The sequence below is a fragment of the Siniperca chuatsi genome, linkage group LG12, assembly GCF_020085105.1.
Source record: "Siniperca chuatsi isolate FFG_IHB_CAS linkage group LG12, ASM2008510v1, whole genome shotgun sequence".
In the NCBI taxonomy this organism is placed as follows: domain Eukaryota; kingdom Metazoa; phylum Chordata; class Actinopteri; order Centrarchiformes; family Sinipercidae; genus Siniperca; species Siniperca chuatsi.
In genome coordinates this window covers 8775087-8792431 of record NC_058053.1, presented here as the reverse complement: position 1 = coordinate 8792431, position 17345 = coordinate 8775087, and the positions used below count along the sequence as shown (strand labels likewise).

The following is a 17345-nucleotide window of genomic DNA, read 5'->3' as shown; positions in this document are numbered from 1 at the left end:
TATCAAGTGAGGCAGAAAGTAAGGGTGGCGGACGAGTTTGTGTCCTGTCATGGCCCTGCAATTAACACCCCCCATTTTTTTATTAACAACCACCACAATCTTTCCATACCTAAACGGTTTTAGGTGCCTTTTTGCCATAACCACAGTCTTTCCTTTACCTTAATGATATCATGGTTGGCATGTAAGTGAAAACCTTTAAAAGACTGTATGTGAAAAAAATGATTTAATGTAATCCAGGTTTTTGCAGAATCGTCCAACATCGATGCTCGTGTCTGATGATAGTGTTGAAGGAACACCTATGCTGATTGAATCACTCCTCAGATTTCATTATTAGACACTGACTTAGGAGAATATTGAGTCACAAACGGTCACAAAATAAATCTGAGGGGTTTTGAGATGATTCATGGGAGAAGAGAAAAGAAAAAACAAACTACTACAAACTGTAGTAAATTTTGGGACTTTTCTCTAATCTTTGCTTTTTGGTAAAATATTGAATAATTGTATCTCTTAGGGCCTAAACAGTTATTTAAATGCAACCATGTCAGAAGTCTAGATGGAAAATGTCTCTTTGGCAGAACTGTTAGCAACAATTTAAAGACATCTAAAACGTGACAAGGAGCCCCAACGAGGCACACCAGCTGCTTTCTTGTAAGAGGTCACAAGCCAAAAATGTTGATTCAGTATTTAACAATGTGTTGTATTTTGTAAGCATATCATATTAATCTGAAAAGTAACTTGTAACTCTAGCTGTGAAATTAATGTAATGGAGTAAAAAGTACAATATATTCCTCTGAATTGTAATGGAGTAGATGTATAAAGTAGCAGAGAATGGAAATACTTAACTCAAGTAAAGTGAAAGTACTTCATAATTGTACTTCAATAAAGTACTTTAGTAAATGTATTTAGTTACTTTCCACCACTGCTGTGCGCTGAAGACAAGAAGTGACAACGACAAAGTGACTTCACTTATCAGTTTGCTCAGCTGCTCTCATTCACAGTATCAAATCAATTCAATATGCTTTATTGGCACGAGTGTAACAAAGACAATATTGCCAAAACGTCAAGTAATAATGGGTATTACTCTGTAGTGTTGATGACTGGAAATGATCCATGGTTTTAAACATACAAACACATGTAGGTGGGTCTATGAGCTTCCTGCTTGTCTAAACTTTCATGTAATACTTTTTACTGTGCTCATCTTAACGTTGTTAAGATGCTATTCTGTATTGTAAAAAACTTTTTTGTGGGATAAATGCCACACAAATTAAATTTACTGTTGATATTACTACTCATCAGCGCATAATTTGCAGTGGAATTTTTACTTCTCAAACCACATGGCACATTCACACTGGACTGAAATCACCAACGGACCCTGAAATTATCACTTCACATTCCCAAATAATATATGTCCCAGGTGTGCAGGGCTTTCAGAGCAGACAGTGGAGTGTCTGCTGGGTTGTTTTTGACAGGCAGCTATTTCAGCAACAGGGCTTTACTGAATATCACTTAACAATGGGTCCCTTGAGCCACTTCGACATTTTAGAGCTCATTTTCTGGCTGAGCGCAGGTATGGGCAAAGGTAAATCAGGAAGCCATTATGAGGCCAAGCCTTGTCAAAGTGTTAGTGGGAAAAAAACAGTGCAGTGTGGAAGATGGTCAGAATCACAGCAGCTCTTCTTCGGAAACACCATTAGTCACCAGCTGTTTCCCTGTCTGTTACACTGCTGGCACGCAATCTGCACACCTTTCATGTGGAATAACCTTGTTTTTCTTTTTCACTAAGTTCATAACAGCTTGCCTAATGATTAAAAAGAGACAGATGAATGAGAGGAAACAAATGGAAATGTGTCATGTTGACTGGTTTGTGACCACAGCCTTACTTTAATCTTTCATTAATCATACTGGGTGTCATTTTTGCAGCAACTGTGTGGAGCACCAGTCTTTAAAATCAAGTCAGGTTCCAGTTAGAGGGAGACTCAGAGAACCCCTTGCACGATTATGGGAATTTAAAAAAAAAATAAAAAATTGATGGGCAAGGGACAAACCACAAAAGTTCTTCTTTTTTAATGTCTGCTTAAACTGACTGCAAAGAGTAGAAATTAGACCATGATGCATGATGGGAGGATATTCTGGTGGATTAGTGTATAATCATCAGAGGATAACAGCGTTTAGTTAACTTTAAAGTTGTTGGTAGGCATCTCTGAACAGACAGAGTCAAGCTAGCTGTTTCCCCACTGTTTCCAGTCATTATGCTAAGCTAAGCCAATCACCCCCTGGCTCCAGCTCCACACTTCACACACAGACATGAGAGTGGTATCAATTTTATACTTTTTACAGTTTTTGTTCCATTGAGATTGATCATGTTAATTAGTGAGCTTTAGAGGTGCTGGTAGGTGGATTTTGTTACTTGTGGACAGGGCCAGACTAACCCTTTTCCCGTTTCCAGTCTTTGTGCGAAGCTGAGCTAACTGTCTGAAGCATCATAACTAGTGGTGTCAATCTTCTCATTTAACTCTTGGCAAGAACGGAAATAAGCTTATTTCCCAAAATATCAAACTGTTGCTTGAACAATTAGTAATTACATGTAGTTATTAATTAATTAATTAACATGAGTAATTACGTTATTAACTATTTATTGCGCACTTTTTACTGTGTAACATCTGAGTATAAAGCAATAACATAATAATGAATAGCAACTAACTAGTGTTTTTAAAATATGAAGTGATTTTGATTACAAAACAGTAATCACCTGTAATGTATGCTATGAAATATTACAGCAGTAGGTACAGTAATTACCTAATCTGATACAGATAATCATATTGTTAGCTGTATGTAAGCTATATGTATTACTGTAGCACACATTGCTGGTAAATTATTAATTTGTTGCTTTGATGTACATGTGTACATCTGCAAGGTTAAAACAGAAACAAGATTTCCCTGATCAGCTGTTACTAAAAGCATTAAAAAAATGTTTTCCTTGATCAAAAGTGTTTCTAGAGCAACATGAAAAAATAACTTCTGTAAAGACAAGTTGTCTGCAGTATGGAGGTGGAATATAGGAGTCATCTCCAAGGAACAAAGCAGAAAATAAGGGACTCCTTATGTTGCTCATGCCTTTGCTTGGCAGCACTCTCCTGTCTCTCCCAAAGCACTGAACAGAAGGGGGATAAGAAGGAGAAGGTCTTTAGCTGTGGGAGAGTTTTCTTTTTTTGTTTTGTTATGATGGATAGTGCAGACTGAGTGCCGTGATGTGCGTCTCTGGGAGTGCTGTGTTGTGACCATTGGGGTCGCTCATCGATTCCCAGCCATCTCTACTAAACCACTAATAAGACACTTGGCATTTTCCCTTGTGCTACATTACTCCCTTTGTGAGCTTCCTCTATCCCTTTTAGTTATTGGAGAGGTTGGAAAATGTGTGTGTGTGTGTGTGTGTGTGTGTGTGTGTGTTTAGTTGTGTGTGTCTTTCTATGTCTGTATCCGTATTCCTGCATCCATATGCGACTGTGTGTGATAGTATTAAGTCTGTTATGTTTAGCGTGAAGTGTGTCTGTGCATACGTATGTCAGGAAAAGATAGATTACATCTTGTGAGGCTGGATTTGTGCATCACTGCTGGTAACAATGCAGAAATCCGTAATGGGGGGGAGTCCACTGTGAGGAAAGGGCTCAGATGAAAATGTCACCTTGGAAGCTGTTCAAGGCTTGGTGAGGTTTGATTCCCCTGGTGAGACCCAGAATGCAATCTGACTTGGAGGAGAATCATCAGCGAGTGTTGTCTGATGTCTGAGGAGGAGGATTAGGGGCAATGTTGGTGATGAGATCAGCTCAGACAGATGGAGTATTTATCCAAGCGAGAAGTTTGAGAAACCAAGTCAAATTGACATGGAAGCTGACTGCACTGTGTATTCATTCTTAACTTTGCTGCCAACTGCTGCAAACTGGAACTGCTCTGAAATCAAAAATCTGAATAAATTAGGTATCATGTGTTTAAAATAGTCTGCAGTGTTGCTAATTTGCACTCAGAAATATTCACACTTTATGTTATTTGTCATGCAGCCCACTTAGCGTATTAACAGTTTGTCCAGTGTGCCATACACCATTGTGTTTTAGGCTCCCAAGTGTTTTAACATGATTGTCAGAAAAGCTGAGTGCTGCACTTATCTGTGTTATCACCAAATAACAAAAGTGAAAGTACAACAGAATGTCAACGAGATTAATAGGCAGAACATTGGTAAGTATGCTTCATTTTTGATTTTTTATTCAACTGAGCGCATACAAATACATCAGTATTTACAAAGTCCAAAACCGAACAGAGAGCCACTCATATGAGCATGAAAAAGATATACAATAACCCCAGGCTGGGTGTCTCAAGGCCAGCGACCTCCCTGGTAATAAATTTGTCTGAGGAAAAACGATGACAAATAAAGGCCTTTAAATGTTCCTATTTTCTCTACACAACACGTCAGAAAGAATTGATGTCTCACGATGTGGTGCCACAAATTAACCCCAGAGAGAAAAACAGCTCACCGCCATCGGCTGAGTGTGGGGGATCCACTCCCTCTGGAGAAGTCATATTCAGACTGATGGGCTTGTGTGGAATTCGGCGAACCTCACTGCACCTTCCACCAACAGGGCTCGGCGTCTTCCTTATTGGTGCAATGCAGACACCTTAGGGGAATATTCCTCTCCAGCTATCTTCAACGTTTTTCACTTGTGTTTTAGAGGTCTTACTGCCAACTCTATTGAAGATGGCTTTTACACTTCTGCAACTTGCCTCCTTGGTGCCCACGCTTGTAACACACAGTAAATCTGAAGGCAATATATTCTATTACCATATTTAGGTTTTTCCAGTTGGTATTTAGAGTCAAAGATAGACTATCAGATCGCAAACTGAAGCTCGATGCCCCCGAGCTAACTGCCTGTGAGTGCCTCGCTGTCCACAAATCCCCTCTGCTCCTCATGTGTGTCCTGCAGATTGGTTTAGTGCTTCTCCACGCTCCAGACTGGGCTTCATTAACTGATAGCAGCAGAGATGGAGACATCATGGAGACATGACTGTGGAGAGAGAGCAGCCAGATAGAAAATAGTTTGTCTCCAGCGATACACCACATTGCTCCAACTTACCTCACACATTTAAGAGGTGACACGTATTTCTCTTCCTCTCACGCTGAATAAAACCGCAATGATCATTAAAAGACAGATATCCAGATTAATCTAACTGCAAATGGGGTTAATAGGGTTACTGATCAATACTGGTGACTCAATAATGCAGCACAGTGTTGTTGAATTTCTGGGTTTTGACTTACTCACTCACCTTCTTGCTCATAACTTATTCCTGCTGGAAGCAAAATTACACACAAACATTGATAAAGCAGCATTATTTTTCAAGCATTTGGCACTGTGATATATTGATGACCTTTTCACCCTCACTTTCGTTGAGTTCCTGCTCTAAGTATCTACATTTCTTCCCTTTCTTTGGGTCATTTATAGGCCACTGAAAGCTGTGCCAGAGACTCACTGCTGGGATGTGAACTGATTGCCGGGTGATTTTTGAATGCCTGTGTTTTGTCTTTAACATTACTGTATAGGTCACGATGCTTTCTAGCCTCCTTATACGCATCTTATACGCACTGTAATTTCATTTGCCACTTGAAGGTCATTGCACAACAGCCATGTCACTGAGAAAAAAATGTATTATTAATTGATTCAGAAGTTCTTCATGGATCTCTGAATCTAAATATTTTCCACTTATTTTTGATATCTACCCCCAGTGAAGAGGGTCTCCTGTGAATTTGGATGTTTGAGGCAAAAAATGTATAATCTAGTTGTTCTGACACATGTCTCTTACAACCATCCTTAAAATCTGTCAGAGAAGGCAACTCAGTGCTGAGATAGTTTCAGAAATCTGCTAGAATTCTGGCCATTAGTTTATGCAGTTGGGTTTTAGTGTGATCAGGTAATTGGTGTGACTCAGTTACTCTCCTGGGACCATTACAGAAGATTACAGACCATTACCTTTACCAGCTGTAAGATGTGGTGTCATTCACCATTTAATGCATTTAAATCAAGTATTTTTACCATGGGCAGCCTGTTTTAAAAGAGTATCTGGTAAGTGTTTTAATGGTGGACATATTTCCAATTTATGAAGTTGCTCTTTATTGATTGTTGCAGCCTGCAGTGTTCCAGCAGAGGAGCTGGTGCAGGAGGCCGATATCAGGCTGAGAGAGGACCTGCTCTATTATGTTGCCAAAACCTTGCCCGCAGTTCGGAAGGGGAGAGTTCAGTTTAATTAGGGAAGCTCAGTGTTGCTTTTTATGAGGCCTGGAGGGGCTGCTCTCTTCCTTCTGCATTTTTAAGACTGAAACAATTTTGTTGGGAGGACCATGAAAAAAATCATGCAAAGAAAAGCTTTGAATAACTCAGAGTGTCTTAAGTGAATCTCAAGTGAACAGGTTAATTGCAACAAACCAAAAAGCCACTAACTGCACTCTTATGCCCATTATACTCAAGATTTACTATCTTGTGCTTTTACAAGGGCAAACAAGTATTTGCAGGATGGTTCGTGTTCGACGTTGATTTTCATCTTTTCAAATAACTTCGACCAAAATACGGCTGTAAAAGCAATGATCATTATAACATCTCAATTATGGCAACCATAAAAGCCAGCACCAAATGAAAGGTCACCATTAATGACATTTTGTGTCACTCAAAGTGCCAAGCCTTGATGGTAAATCTCTCAGAGCAGCAACGAGGATTCTGTTGGGAGAACTTGTCTCCCATTAATAAATATACATTACAAACAATAAAACAAAACACTTCAACACAATAGAAGCTGCAACAGCAAACAGCATTGACATGAGCTGCCTTGTACACCTGTATGAACATAATGTTATTAGTCAGCTGGTAGCCAAGCAGCTGATAAGTGAACCACTACTGAAGAAGCATGAATGAAGCAGTTGATACAAGCCAACTAACGAAATGCTACATTTGCTTATTATATTACTGCTATGTTATCATCATATGTTTTTGTTTTTAATGAAACAATGTATATGAGGACATATTCTCTTCAAAGAATATTCATAACCAGAGCAATTTTTTCTTAAAGGGTGTAAGGATTAGGTGGATAAAAAAACTAACTTTTCTCTTTTACCAGCAATAATGTGGCCACAAAGAGATGATTCTATTACCCAGAGATGCCAGTGAATCTGTGGCTGTCAGTGAGGGTTACCACATGTCAGACAGATGACAGCCCAGAAATGATTTTAATGGATTCCAATGACTTTCTGGGATTTATTTTTAATCAACCAAAGAGTACACAGGGTCCCTCAGAAGGATGCAGATCTTTTTTCATAATCGTCACTGTTGCATATAATAGCTGTGTGTGACAGATTAAATAGCAGGTAGTGAGTCCTTGGGCCTGGCAGGAATGCTGCTAGAAAAGTGCCAATTTCATTTTCAGGCTGTGTTGCAAGCATCTGGCCACTGACATTCATTACTGACAGCATATCATTAGAAGGCCCATTTTCTCCACTTTAGGAAACTTTCAAATGCATTCTGCAATACAGGCTTTTCATACACACCGCAGGAACAGTGACATTTACTGAACATAAAAGGTATACCTGGGAAGAATGCTCTTTGTCTAAATTCTTTTTAGGATAAGTATTAGTTGTGGAAATTCTAAAAGTATGTGTAAATTGAATACGTGATGTTAGTAATATAAATCTTTTCTTTATTTAAAGCTCGTCTAAACAACATTTCTATGTTCACAGTGTATTAAATAACTATGTGTACTGTAATGTGAAAGGGGTCACTCTTACGACCATTTCCCTTCAGCTCTATGGAGCATTATAGCTCTTTGGTTTGGTTTTACAGCCTGCAATGGCAAACAACAGGCAGACAAAGTTAGCAACTATCTGGTGGAGTATTTAGCAGCTAATGACACAGTCAGAATAATAGTTTACTTTAGGCCTACATGTCTCTCCAAGTAGATATGAATAATCCTCCTTTTTACACAACAAGAATGCGTTGCATGAAATAAAATTCTTCAGTAGAACAAAATTATAATCCAAAGAAGTATCCAAAACACTGTAACCTATTCCACAGAAAGGTAATCCAAAATAACAGTCAAAAGAGCTGTAAACCTACTGTAAGGCAACCTCCTTCCTTCACTAACTGCAGAGTAATTAGCTTTTTACATCTGACTTCTCGATTATGACACTAGGAGGCGCACTTTACCACTAAAGGCCTAGTAATACACCCACAGTTAAAAGTTGAAAAAGAATTAAACATTTGTTCACTAGCTACTTTGTGACAAAATGGTTGCTGGGGTTAAATAGTTTTTAGCTTTTTGATGGTCATAAAAGGCCTGCCAGGGCAATAAATCCATTTTTCGATCCTGCATCCCAGTTCTGCAAGTGGAGATGGGATGTTGTCCTCCATTGCAGCCCCACTTTGAAATGTGGGCTAATATGTTGGACCTTCACATGAAAATCTTGCTTAGTGCAAGATTTTACTGTCGGTTCTATTTTCGTAAATAGATTAATGTTGTGTATTATCACCAATAATTTTTGATTTCCATTATCTGGGACTGCTGGCATATGTTGATTAATGGTTGTGTTTACTGCCTGTGTTGGCATACTTTTGCAATATGGGACACCAGGTGGGAGATATAGAGCCTCCAAAAATTCTCACATCATACTTTTAATTACCACTACAAGGCTGAGGGAAATGTTTTTTTCAGGTTGTGCACACAGTGGATCGTATGTGATGTGAATGTGGTATAAGTGTCTGCAAGGGCGTTAATTATAAGCTTCAACAGTGTTTGAAAGGGTCTTTGAAAAAGTATTGGGACCCAATGCAGCAGTGTCCTTTGTAGCGTTTGCAAATGACCCCATCATCTGGATGCTGGCATCTTTGCAATGGCATGCAAACTGATAAGGGGCTAATCTGCACACTACACTGTATCAGTCTTTATTAATATAGCAAAGTCCTCCAACAAACTAGGGATTCACAAACAGCTTCACCGGGTCTCACTTGAGGTCATTACAATGGGAGGAGCTGTGTCTACTTCCACTGTGAAGAGCATCCATTGACAGAAAGCCAGGACAGAAGTGTGAGCGTGTAGAGAGTGAGGACATGAGTGTGTAGAGAGCGAGCCAGGGAGGGAGACGGCCATAATTGGAGACACATAACAGCATTGAGAGCATTGGGGACATGAAAAGATGTGCAAGGTTGGCTGATGGAGCAATCAAAGACTTCCTGAGAAAGCAACGCCAACTTGCTCAACTTCACGATATGAGGAAAATCTCTGATGTGCGATAGCTTAGTTCAATATTGCGATGACGATGTGACTTGCGTGCACATTAGTTATACAGGTACTATGTTAACCTGGTTGTCTTTAAATTCAGAACAGGATTAGACCTGCATATTTTAAATATAACTAAATGTTGTTTCTAGAGCAGCAACAGTAAAGTTTACTACAGCAAAGTCACTATATAAACTCAATAATAATGAAAATACGATTTATTGGTCAGCACTATGGGTGACTGGTTTTTTTTGCTGGAGCCCTCTGCGTTGGCACCCCCGCCGTGCCATCCAACTGTACTGTAAATGAATGAGAAGGCTGCGCTTTTTAACACAAGGCTACTCGGTCTGAACACGGCCTAATGCTTGAAACTCTGTCCACATTATTTCCCATCCTGCCTGGGTTTTTTTTTTTACATAGCGAATAAAATTGACCTTGCAAATTCTGTTCTGACTGCGCCTGGACACTCAGCTGCAATGACCTGCTAGATAATTTAAAAATGAATGTGATATGAAACATCATCGACCTTATTCTCAAACTTTACTGAGGTATATTGGTTTCATTTTCTACTGTTGTTTGCATATTGAATATCTAATGTGAAATATACTTTGAACCACAGACCATTTCCTATGTGTATTCAAGGATCTGAGTGTCAGTACCGATTAATCTTTGTCACATGTATTATTCCAAAGATAATCCTATACCAATTTTATTAATTTGCATGTGATAATTGGGTTGCAGCAGTGAATGCAATAGGTAATAGCCAGTAACCTAGCATTCAGGGTTCCCACCAACTCAGACACACCGGCAAATAAATTGAAGTCATCTGATGTGACTCAAGGTGAGCTTTCCACTTCACAGTTTGAGCATAATGCATGTATGTGTGGAGATGCAGCCACAATCCTATCTGTGTGTGTCAGACACAGATTCCCTGTTGAGGCCTTAATTGCATCTCTCACTAATCCCGCCGCTTGTCAGAGCTGCCGCTGCCGATGGTCCTTTACAGAGGGATAATCGCCGGGCTGATTGGGCAAAACAGTGCACACCTGTCTCCCTTCCACTGCAGCAGCAGGTTGATGAACATGCCTTGTATTGCAAGAGCTTTGATGTCAGTTTGAATTCAGATATCCACATTACTGAGATAAGGTAAACTGTTTGAAGGATCGAAAAGATGAAATATCTGATTCCAGAGGCAATAATTTAAGGCATTTGTCCCATAGTGAAATGTAATTTTGGCCTAAATGTTTTAACAATATAAGGTAGCTATCAGATGGTGAAACAGGTTATCTGATTTCAGCTTTGTTTTTTCAGAAATCATATTTTATTGAGTTTATTGTGGAATTCAAAACCCATCAACTTAACTGAGTTGTGCATGGTTAGTGAGACCAGATCGATGTGTAAAAGTTCCTCTGCTAACAACAGTTGCAAGTGCTAACTTGTGATTAATTTTGTCTACAGAGACAGTAAATGGGAAATTTACTTCTGTTGCCAGGGTTTTTGAAAAAGTGAAGTGGCTTGTTTTATAACTTTTACTTTGACTGGATCTTGAAAGTGGAGAGAAACAACAAATCCAAGGGGTTTACATGCAGACTGAAACCTACAACAACACTGATACTGCATATAGTATGTCCATTAACTCATTAACTCATCTCATCTTGTTTCAGAACTCTTTTTTTTTAAGGTAGCATGGGACCCATTGTAATGGACCTGATCTCATCTTGTGAAGTGGCGCCACTGACTGAATCATCAGAGGATATAGTCAAAACTGGTTTTCAAAAGTCCACTCTGGTCATGGTGTAGGCCAGTCCCCAAGCTCATTTGAATAGTATTTATTTGAATAGTAAAAGTATTATGTCAAGGCAACTTAGCAAACACTGTTACACACTTGCCCTGGACCCCGGGAGACTTTTTCTCATCCCATTCTGCTGCCTGCTTCTAGGAGCTCATGTGCTTGGGACCCATCCAACTCTTCCCAGGGCATATTGCCAACATCTGGTCTTGGTCTTGGCCCCCTGGCACACAGGTCAATCCAACAGCTGGTTCCCCACTATTGCCACCATTCCATCCACATACTGCCAGAATAAAAATGGCAAAAACATGCTGTCTCTCCAGCCCCAGTGTGAAAGATGAAAGAGAAAATGTGCCACAGATTCTGTTAAACTACCTGGATACTGACACCATAATTGTCTATGAGGGACCAAACAACAGTTGGAGCTGTTTACATTTGTACAGCTATACATTATGAACACTGTAGTTATTAGTATAGAAGGAGATTCTGTCTAACACAAAGTTTTCATAATTTGTAAACTTTGCATGAGACCATTAGTTGTGATGTGTTGCAACATCTCAGTGAAAGTGGCAATGCAAAGTACAGGGGTTAGAGGATTCTGCAGGAAACTCTCCATATGAGAACCTTTTCATTGTGTTTGTTAGGTCCCAGTCTGTGAGAAGTTACAGTAACCTATGTGCAAGATAGTACAGTATAAACATGATATATAACAGAATTTTGGGAAAGAAAATCTGACATCTACAAATGATTATAGAAATTTCAGAAATGGCAAACAAATATTTTTTGTATGTTTGCTATTGTTAATAATGCGTTCTGAAAAGTTCACAAGCAATATGATTTTAATATATGGCTTAATCTGTGTTATATAAGTGCTGGGTCACTAAAGACATGAGGAATGTTGGAATGTTTGAACAAACACTCATACATTTAAGGATTAACAATGTTGTAACTGTAAAAATTAATAGCCATTAACAAAGCTGTAACATAACCCTACCGATTCTCCCAAAACTACTACTGTACTGAATGTCAAGGTTCCACCAGCTTTTTAAGACAACCCTTCACATGAAGAACAAGGAGGACCAATCAGCAGAGGGATTCCTGTTTTAGAGATCTGCAATCCTGGACTCGGCATATTTCTCAGCCTATGCCTGTATAGTCACAGCTGTCCCCACATCAGATGCCATCATGGTGTTCACGGTGAAGGAATCATTCATTCAGATGCAGCTTGTGTGGTTGCGCCTGCATTACAATACAAAGCCCAGAACTGTCACTTGTCCCAGCAGCAGTTGATCCTTGCTGATAGCCCTACAGTAGGTCACAGCTGTACCCTTGCATGAAACTGCTGACATCCATGCTGCAGGTCATTCCTGTTAGCACTGTGGATTCAAAGAGCTTTCAGTGCTTTGACGAGGGTGAGGATCCACATTTGCAGCAGCAACACAATTCTTCGACTTGGGTTTTCACTATTTCACCATTATCACGATCCCTTTCCCTAACTTTACCAAGTGCTGTGAGTTGTCTTAACATAACCATACCATAAAAGCATGCTTTTGTTTCCAGGAGTGGAGAATTAAAAACAATGAAAATGAATGTCTTGCAGATATAGTATGTTCAAGATTAACACATTACAGACATTAAACACAACGTTTTGTAGATGAGTTATGTGACTAAAAATGTTGTTAGGTTGATAATATAAGAACAACCAGGAATATTCACCAGAATGTATTGGCCAATAAAATGAGTAATAGTAATAAAATGTATCTAAATGAAATTCACACAAATAGGCTGCTTTTAGACATGCAGATAGATAGAAACAGATGTGGACACCATTGGAACTTACCAGTCAGTAAATTTCTCACTCAAAATATACCAGCAGAAAATTGTGCTCTCCCTCTACACCTGCATCTGTGTTTACTTACATGAGAGAGAGAGAGAGAGAGAGAGAGAGAGAGAGAGAGAGAGAGAGAGAGAGCACATAAAAAGCATCATTAGTGCACTGAAAATATTCCTATCTTCACAGTTCCAGTAAATGTTTTTGTGCACTTCAATTCAGAAGGTAATTCAATAAATGTGCTCCTACTGCAGGGCATCACTTGAATGCCATTCAAATATTGAGGCCAGAGACTTAAATGATGTGTGAAATGTGAATCAGATGTTGAAATAGTGCTTGTTTGGGATAACAGTTTGTGGTTGTTTGTAGCGCCCTTCTTATGTCAGACTGTTGAGGTGGTTTGTACCACTGAATGGCAGTCTGATAATGTTTTTAGTACTTAATGCTTAATGTTTGTGTTTTTTCATTTTTTCAAAGCAATGTTTTCTTACCAGAATTTCCTCTTCTGAATTTATTACACTCAGACATTTTTGCCTTTGTTTGGACTTTCTCAAGATTTTCTCTCCAGGTACTTTAATAACAACATCTTTTGTTATTCGGAAAATATCCATTTATGAAGCAAAAGAGAAGCTCTCAGCATAGGTCTGCAAAAAACAAGATGAAGTTTCAGAATGGGAAAATTATCTGGTATTTCTACAGCCAAAGGTGGATATTTAATTTACAATTTTTATAATTTTTTTATTAAAGGAATAGGTTGACATTTTGGGAAATACACTGATTCGCTTTCTTGCTGTGAGCTAAGACAAGACTGAAAACACTCTCATATCTGTGGAGTAACTATGCAGCTAGAACCAGGAGGCAATTAGCTTAGCTTAGCATGAAGATCGGAAAGAGGAGGAAACAGGTAGCCGGGCTTGGTTCAAAGCTAAAACCCCCCACTAAAGTTCACTACAGGTTGTATCGTGTTTGTTTAATTTGTACACAAACAGAAATGTGAAAATGTCAAATGTTGTTTTTACTATGACGTTACATGCTGTAATTTATTCTTTTCATCACTGTAAGGTTTATAGGCAAGCACCCAAGACTAAAGAGCCACCACTGTTTGCCAAGAAATAGTTACAGTATGTAACTCCATTTTTATGTGCTACCAACATTTTAGAGGTGTTCGTACGTATATTTTTTAACTTTTGACAGAGCCAGGCTAGCCCCTGCTTCCAATTTTAATGCTAAGCTAATGTAATAGCCTCTTGGCTCTAGCATAATACTTAATGCACAGATGTGAGATTGGTATTGATCTTCTCATCTAACTCACAAAAAGAAATTAAATAAGCATTTTCCCCAAAATCTCAAACTATTCCTCTGTGTTGCCAGTGTAACTTGGTAAGGGGCCATTGGTAGAGGCGTTACTATCAACAGAGCACCTTGTGGAGCTACAAACGTACAGTGGTGTGAAAAAGTGTTTGCCCCCTTCCTGATTTCTTATTTTTCTGCACACTTAAATGTTTCAGATCATCAAACAAATTTAAATATTAGTCAGAGATAACACGAGTAAACACAAAATGCAGTTTTTAAATGAAGGTTGTTATTATTGAGGGAAAACAAAATCCAAACCTACATGGCCCTGTGGGAAAAAGTGATTGCCGACTAAACCTAATAACTGGTTGGGCCACCCTTAGCAGCAACAACTGCAATCAAGCGTTTGCGAAAACTTGCAATGAGTCTTTTACTGCTGTGGAGGAATTTTGGCCCACTCATCTTTGCAGAATTGTTGTAATTCAACCACATTGGAGGGTTTTCGAGCATGAACTTCCCCATGATTTTCCCATTCCCAATACTGTACGTGTCTGACCTCAAGCTTCCACCTTGACAAAGTGTAGTTACAGCCTGGCAGTTTGAGAAATTTCTCCAATAGACACTGGTGAAACATGAAGCCCCAGTGGAATTTAAGCCAGTTACTTACAGTACGAATGTGACAAATTACCTTTACAGAGGTCTTGGTCTCTACACATTGCTCAGTACAAACAGTAGCAGCAGGTCGATATTGGCCATGACCTTGCGGTTTCTGCTTAATGGCTATTTCAAAGGTCATGAGTCAAAGTTCACACACGGGCAAACACCACCGAATTGTGATAAGCCAAAGGTCAAGTGGAAAGTCAGTTTTCAGTCTGCTACTTGGTTCTGTCACATTTATGTATTTATTGAAGTTTTATTTATTCAAACATTTCTCAAGAATATTTTTTGTCTATTATTTTTATTTTTTTATGCCTTTATAAAACCCTTTGTTTGGACCCATGCGACCACTGAGACAACTATGATGTCCCTGGAGTCTGAAATGAAGTTACTCATTCACTTAAGCCACAGAGGACTTAAGCCAAACCACTATAGATTTCTAGCCAAATAAAATTAGGCACAATAAAATTGAAGTGTTGGATAATACAATATTTTGTCCACCCTATCAACATCAAGAGGTGTAAACTAAATGTTTGAAACATCCAATATATCCCAACACAACAGCACCACAGAAAATGACAAACAACAGTTTTCGAAGCAACTTTGAAGGTAAGATTTATTAGGGATTAACTGAGGTTGGTTGTAAATATTATTATTATGTAGGGTAACAAGCCTGATGGCCTTTCAAGATCAAGGCCATTGTATTTAAAAAAAATATTGAAGTTTGTATTGTATTGAAGTTTAATTGAAAATCATTATTTCTACCTCAAAAACAGTTATTCCATCTATATATGCTTTTATAATTAAGACAGCAGTCTGAGTTGTTGTCTTACAGTGAGTCTTTTCATCCATTGCGTATTCACAACTGGCCTCAGCCATGGGCTAATCTAGAGGTGGTGTACATTTTAGTGTAAAGTAGCCTGTATTTGCTGTAGATAAGTGCCAGCCTGCGTGGCTGTTATCAAAGCCAAATCTTCAAAGAATAAAGACAGAACACTATATCCCAGAGGCTCAATGTCAGTTCTTTCAGTCCCTGTCAACCCATATAAAAATGCTTACAATAACATAATTTTAGTCATGTCTTGTTAGTGGAAAAAAAGAAAAACAGACATAATAACGTTAATATGATGATGAAATACCATAGAGATTAAAATGCTGCTAAACACTGAAAGTGAAAAACGGGACCACCAGAGATGTGATTGTATGGATACACTACGCAAATGTCAAACATTTTCTTGTGTAGTATCTCTAGTGGCAATCTTATATTTTTAGGTGTAAGTGGCACCTTTTTTTCTTAAGTGGCCGTCATTCCTTTCACATATCTTCTCAACGAGGTTGTCAGTCTTCACAAATTGTTACCTCAGTGTATCTCCTGAGAAGCTGCTCATGCTGCTTGACTGACAGAACAAAATGAACAGCAAAAGCTTTGTGGTTTGACTGTGAATTTTTATGTTAATGGTAGCTCTAATGCACTACATATGGCAGACATCAGGTGAAGCGAAGCAAAGTTCCAGCTACAGATGGTGACAGGGCTGGACTGGGACAAAAAATCAGCCCCCCACAATCGGTCAAACACCACCCACCAGTACACCAACCTTGCGGCGACTTTAAATATGCGTACTGTACTACTCCCCCAAACCCCTACCAAGCTGAGTAGTAAGTACCATGGACAAGTGGACCAGTGTACTCACTCTTGATTGACTCCCTGGTGATCAGAGGTGGCCGTAGTTATGCAATATCCATACTCAAGTCTACAGCTTATTGTTCCTCCCTGCTCTCCTCCACTGCTACCTCAACAACCTGGCTCGACTAGACAATGGGAGAGAGGGAGAGATGATTACAATTAACTGGGTGGGGTATTAACAGAAATTCATTCATAGAAATTCAGATCGAGAACTGTTAATATTCCCTGACAAAGATGTGCAAAAAGCTGTACAATTTAAACAAGACCATACTGGTAATGACCAAATAGTTGTTTATTCAATTAATGCATGGAGCACTTTCCATCTCATTTCATTGGATACTAACTATTCAGTTCATACAGAGTTCAAGTATCCAAATATTGATGATGACTATTGCATAAGGTGTTTACACAGTTAATAGGTCACCTTTGCTTAGCTAGAAAATGCATCGTCACAAAGCTGAAAACAGGACTGTTTTTCTGAGCTCCTGAAAAGTTGAGACTTTTTAGAGATACATGGTTGTCACAGGACAGCGACGCTACAAACATATGATGATATAGAATATGATGCATTGCTGTAGATTAAACTACCCAACAGTATATAAAGTAGTTAAAGGGGGGTGGGGGTGGGGTTGGCACCGGCCCAGTAAGAGATGTGATTGGCTCAGTCTAGTGTCATTATAGAAAATGAACCACTGGGCCGCTGTCCCTTCTTTATGGGCAAGTCATTAGCAAAGAAAAAATTAAAAAATAAAAATATTTTGCCAGAGGCCTCAAGGTGAGTTGGTATG

The 17345-nt window shown here is 39.0% G+C and overlaps 1 long non-coding RNA gene across 1 annotated transcript; it reads right to left on the bottom strand.

The window, feature by feature from the left end:
* Positions 1-4357: 4357 nt before the first annotated feature.
* Positions 4358-16687, bottom strand: LOC122886054. Its single transcript, XR_006380245.1, has 3 exons — positions 16565-16687; positions 12933-13006; positions 4358-5054 (listed from the first exon to the last, which is right to left on the bottom strand). It is a non-coding gene; the product is annotated as an uncharacterized LOC122886054 (long non-coding RNA).
* Positions 16688-17345: the final 658 nt, after the last annotated feature.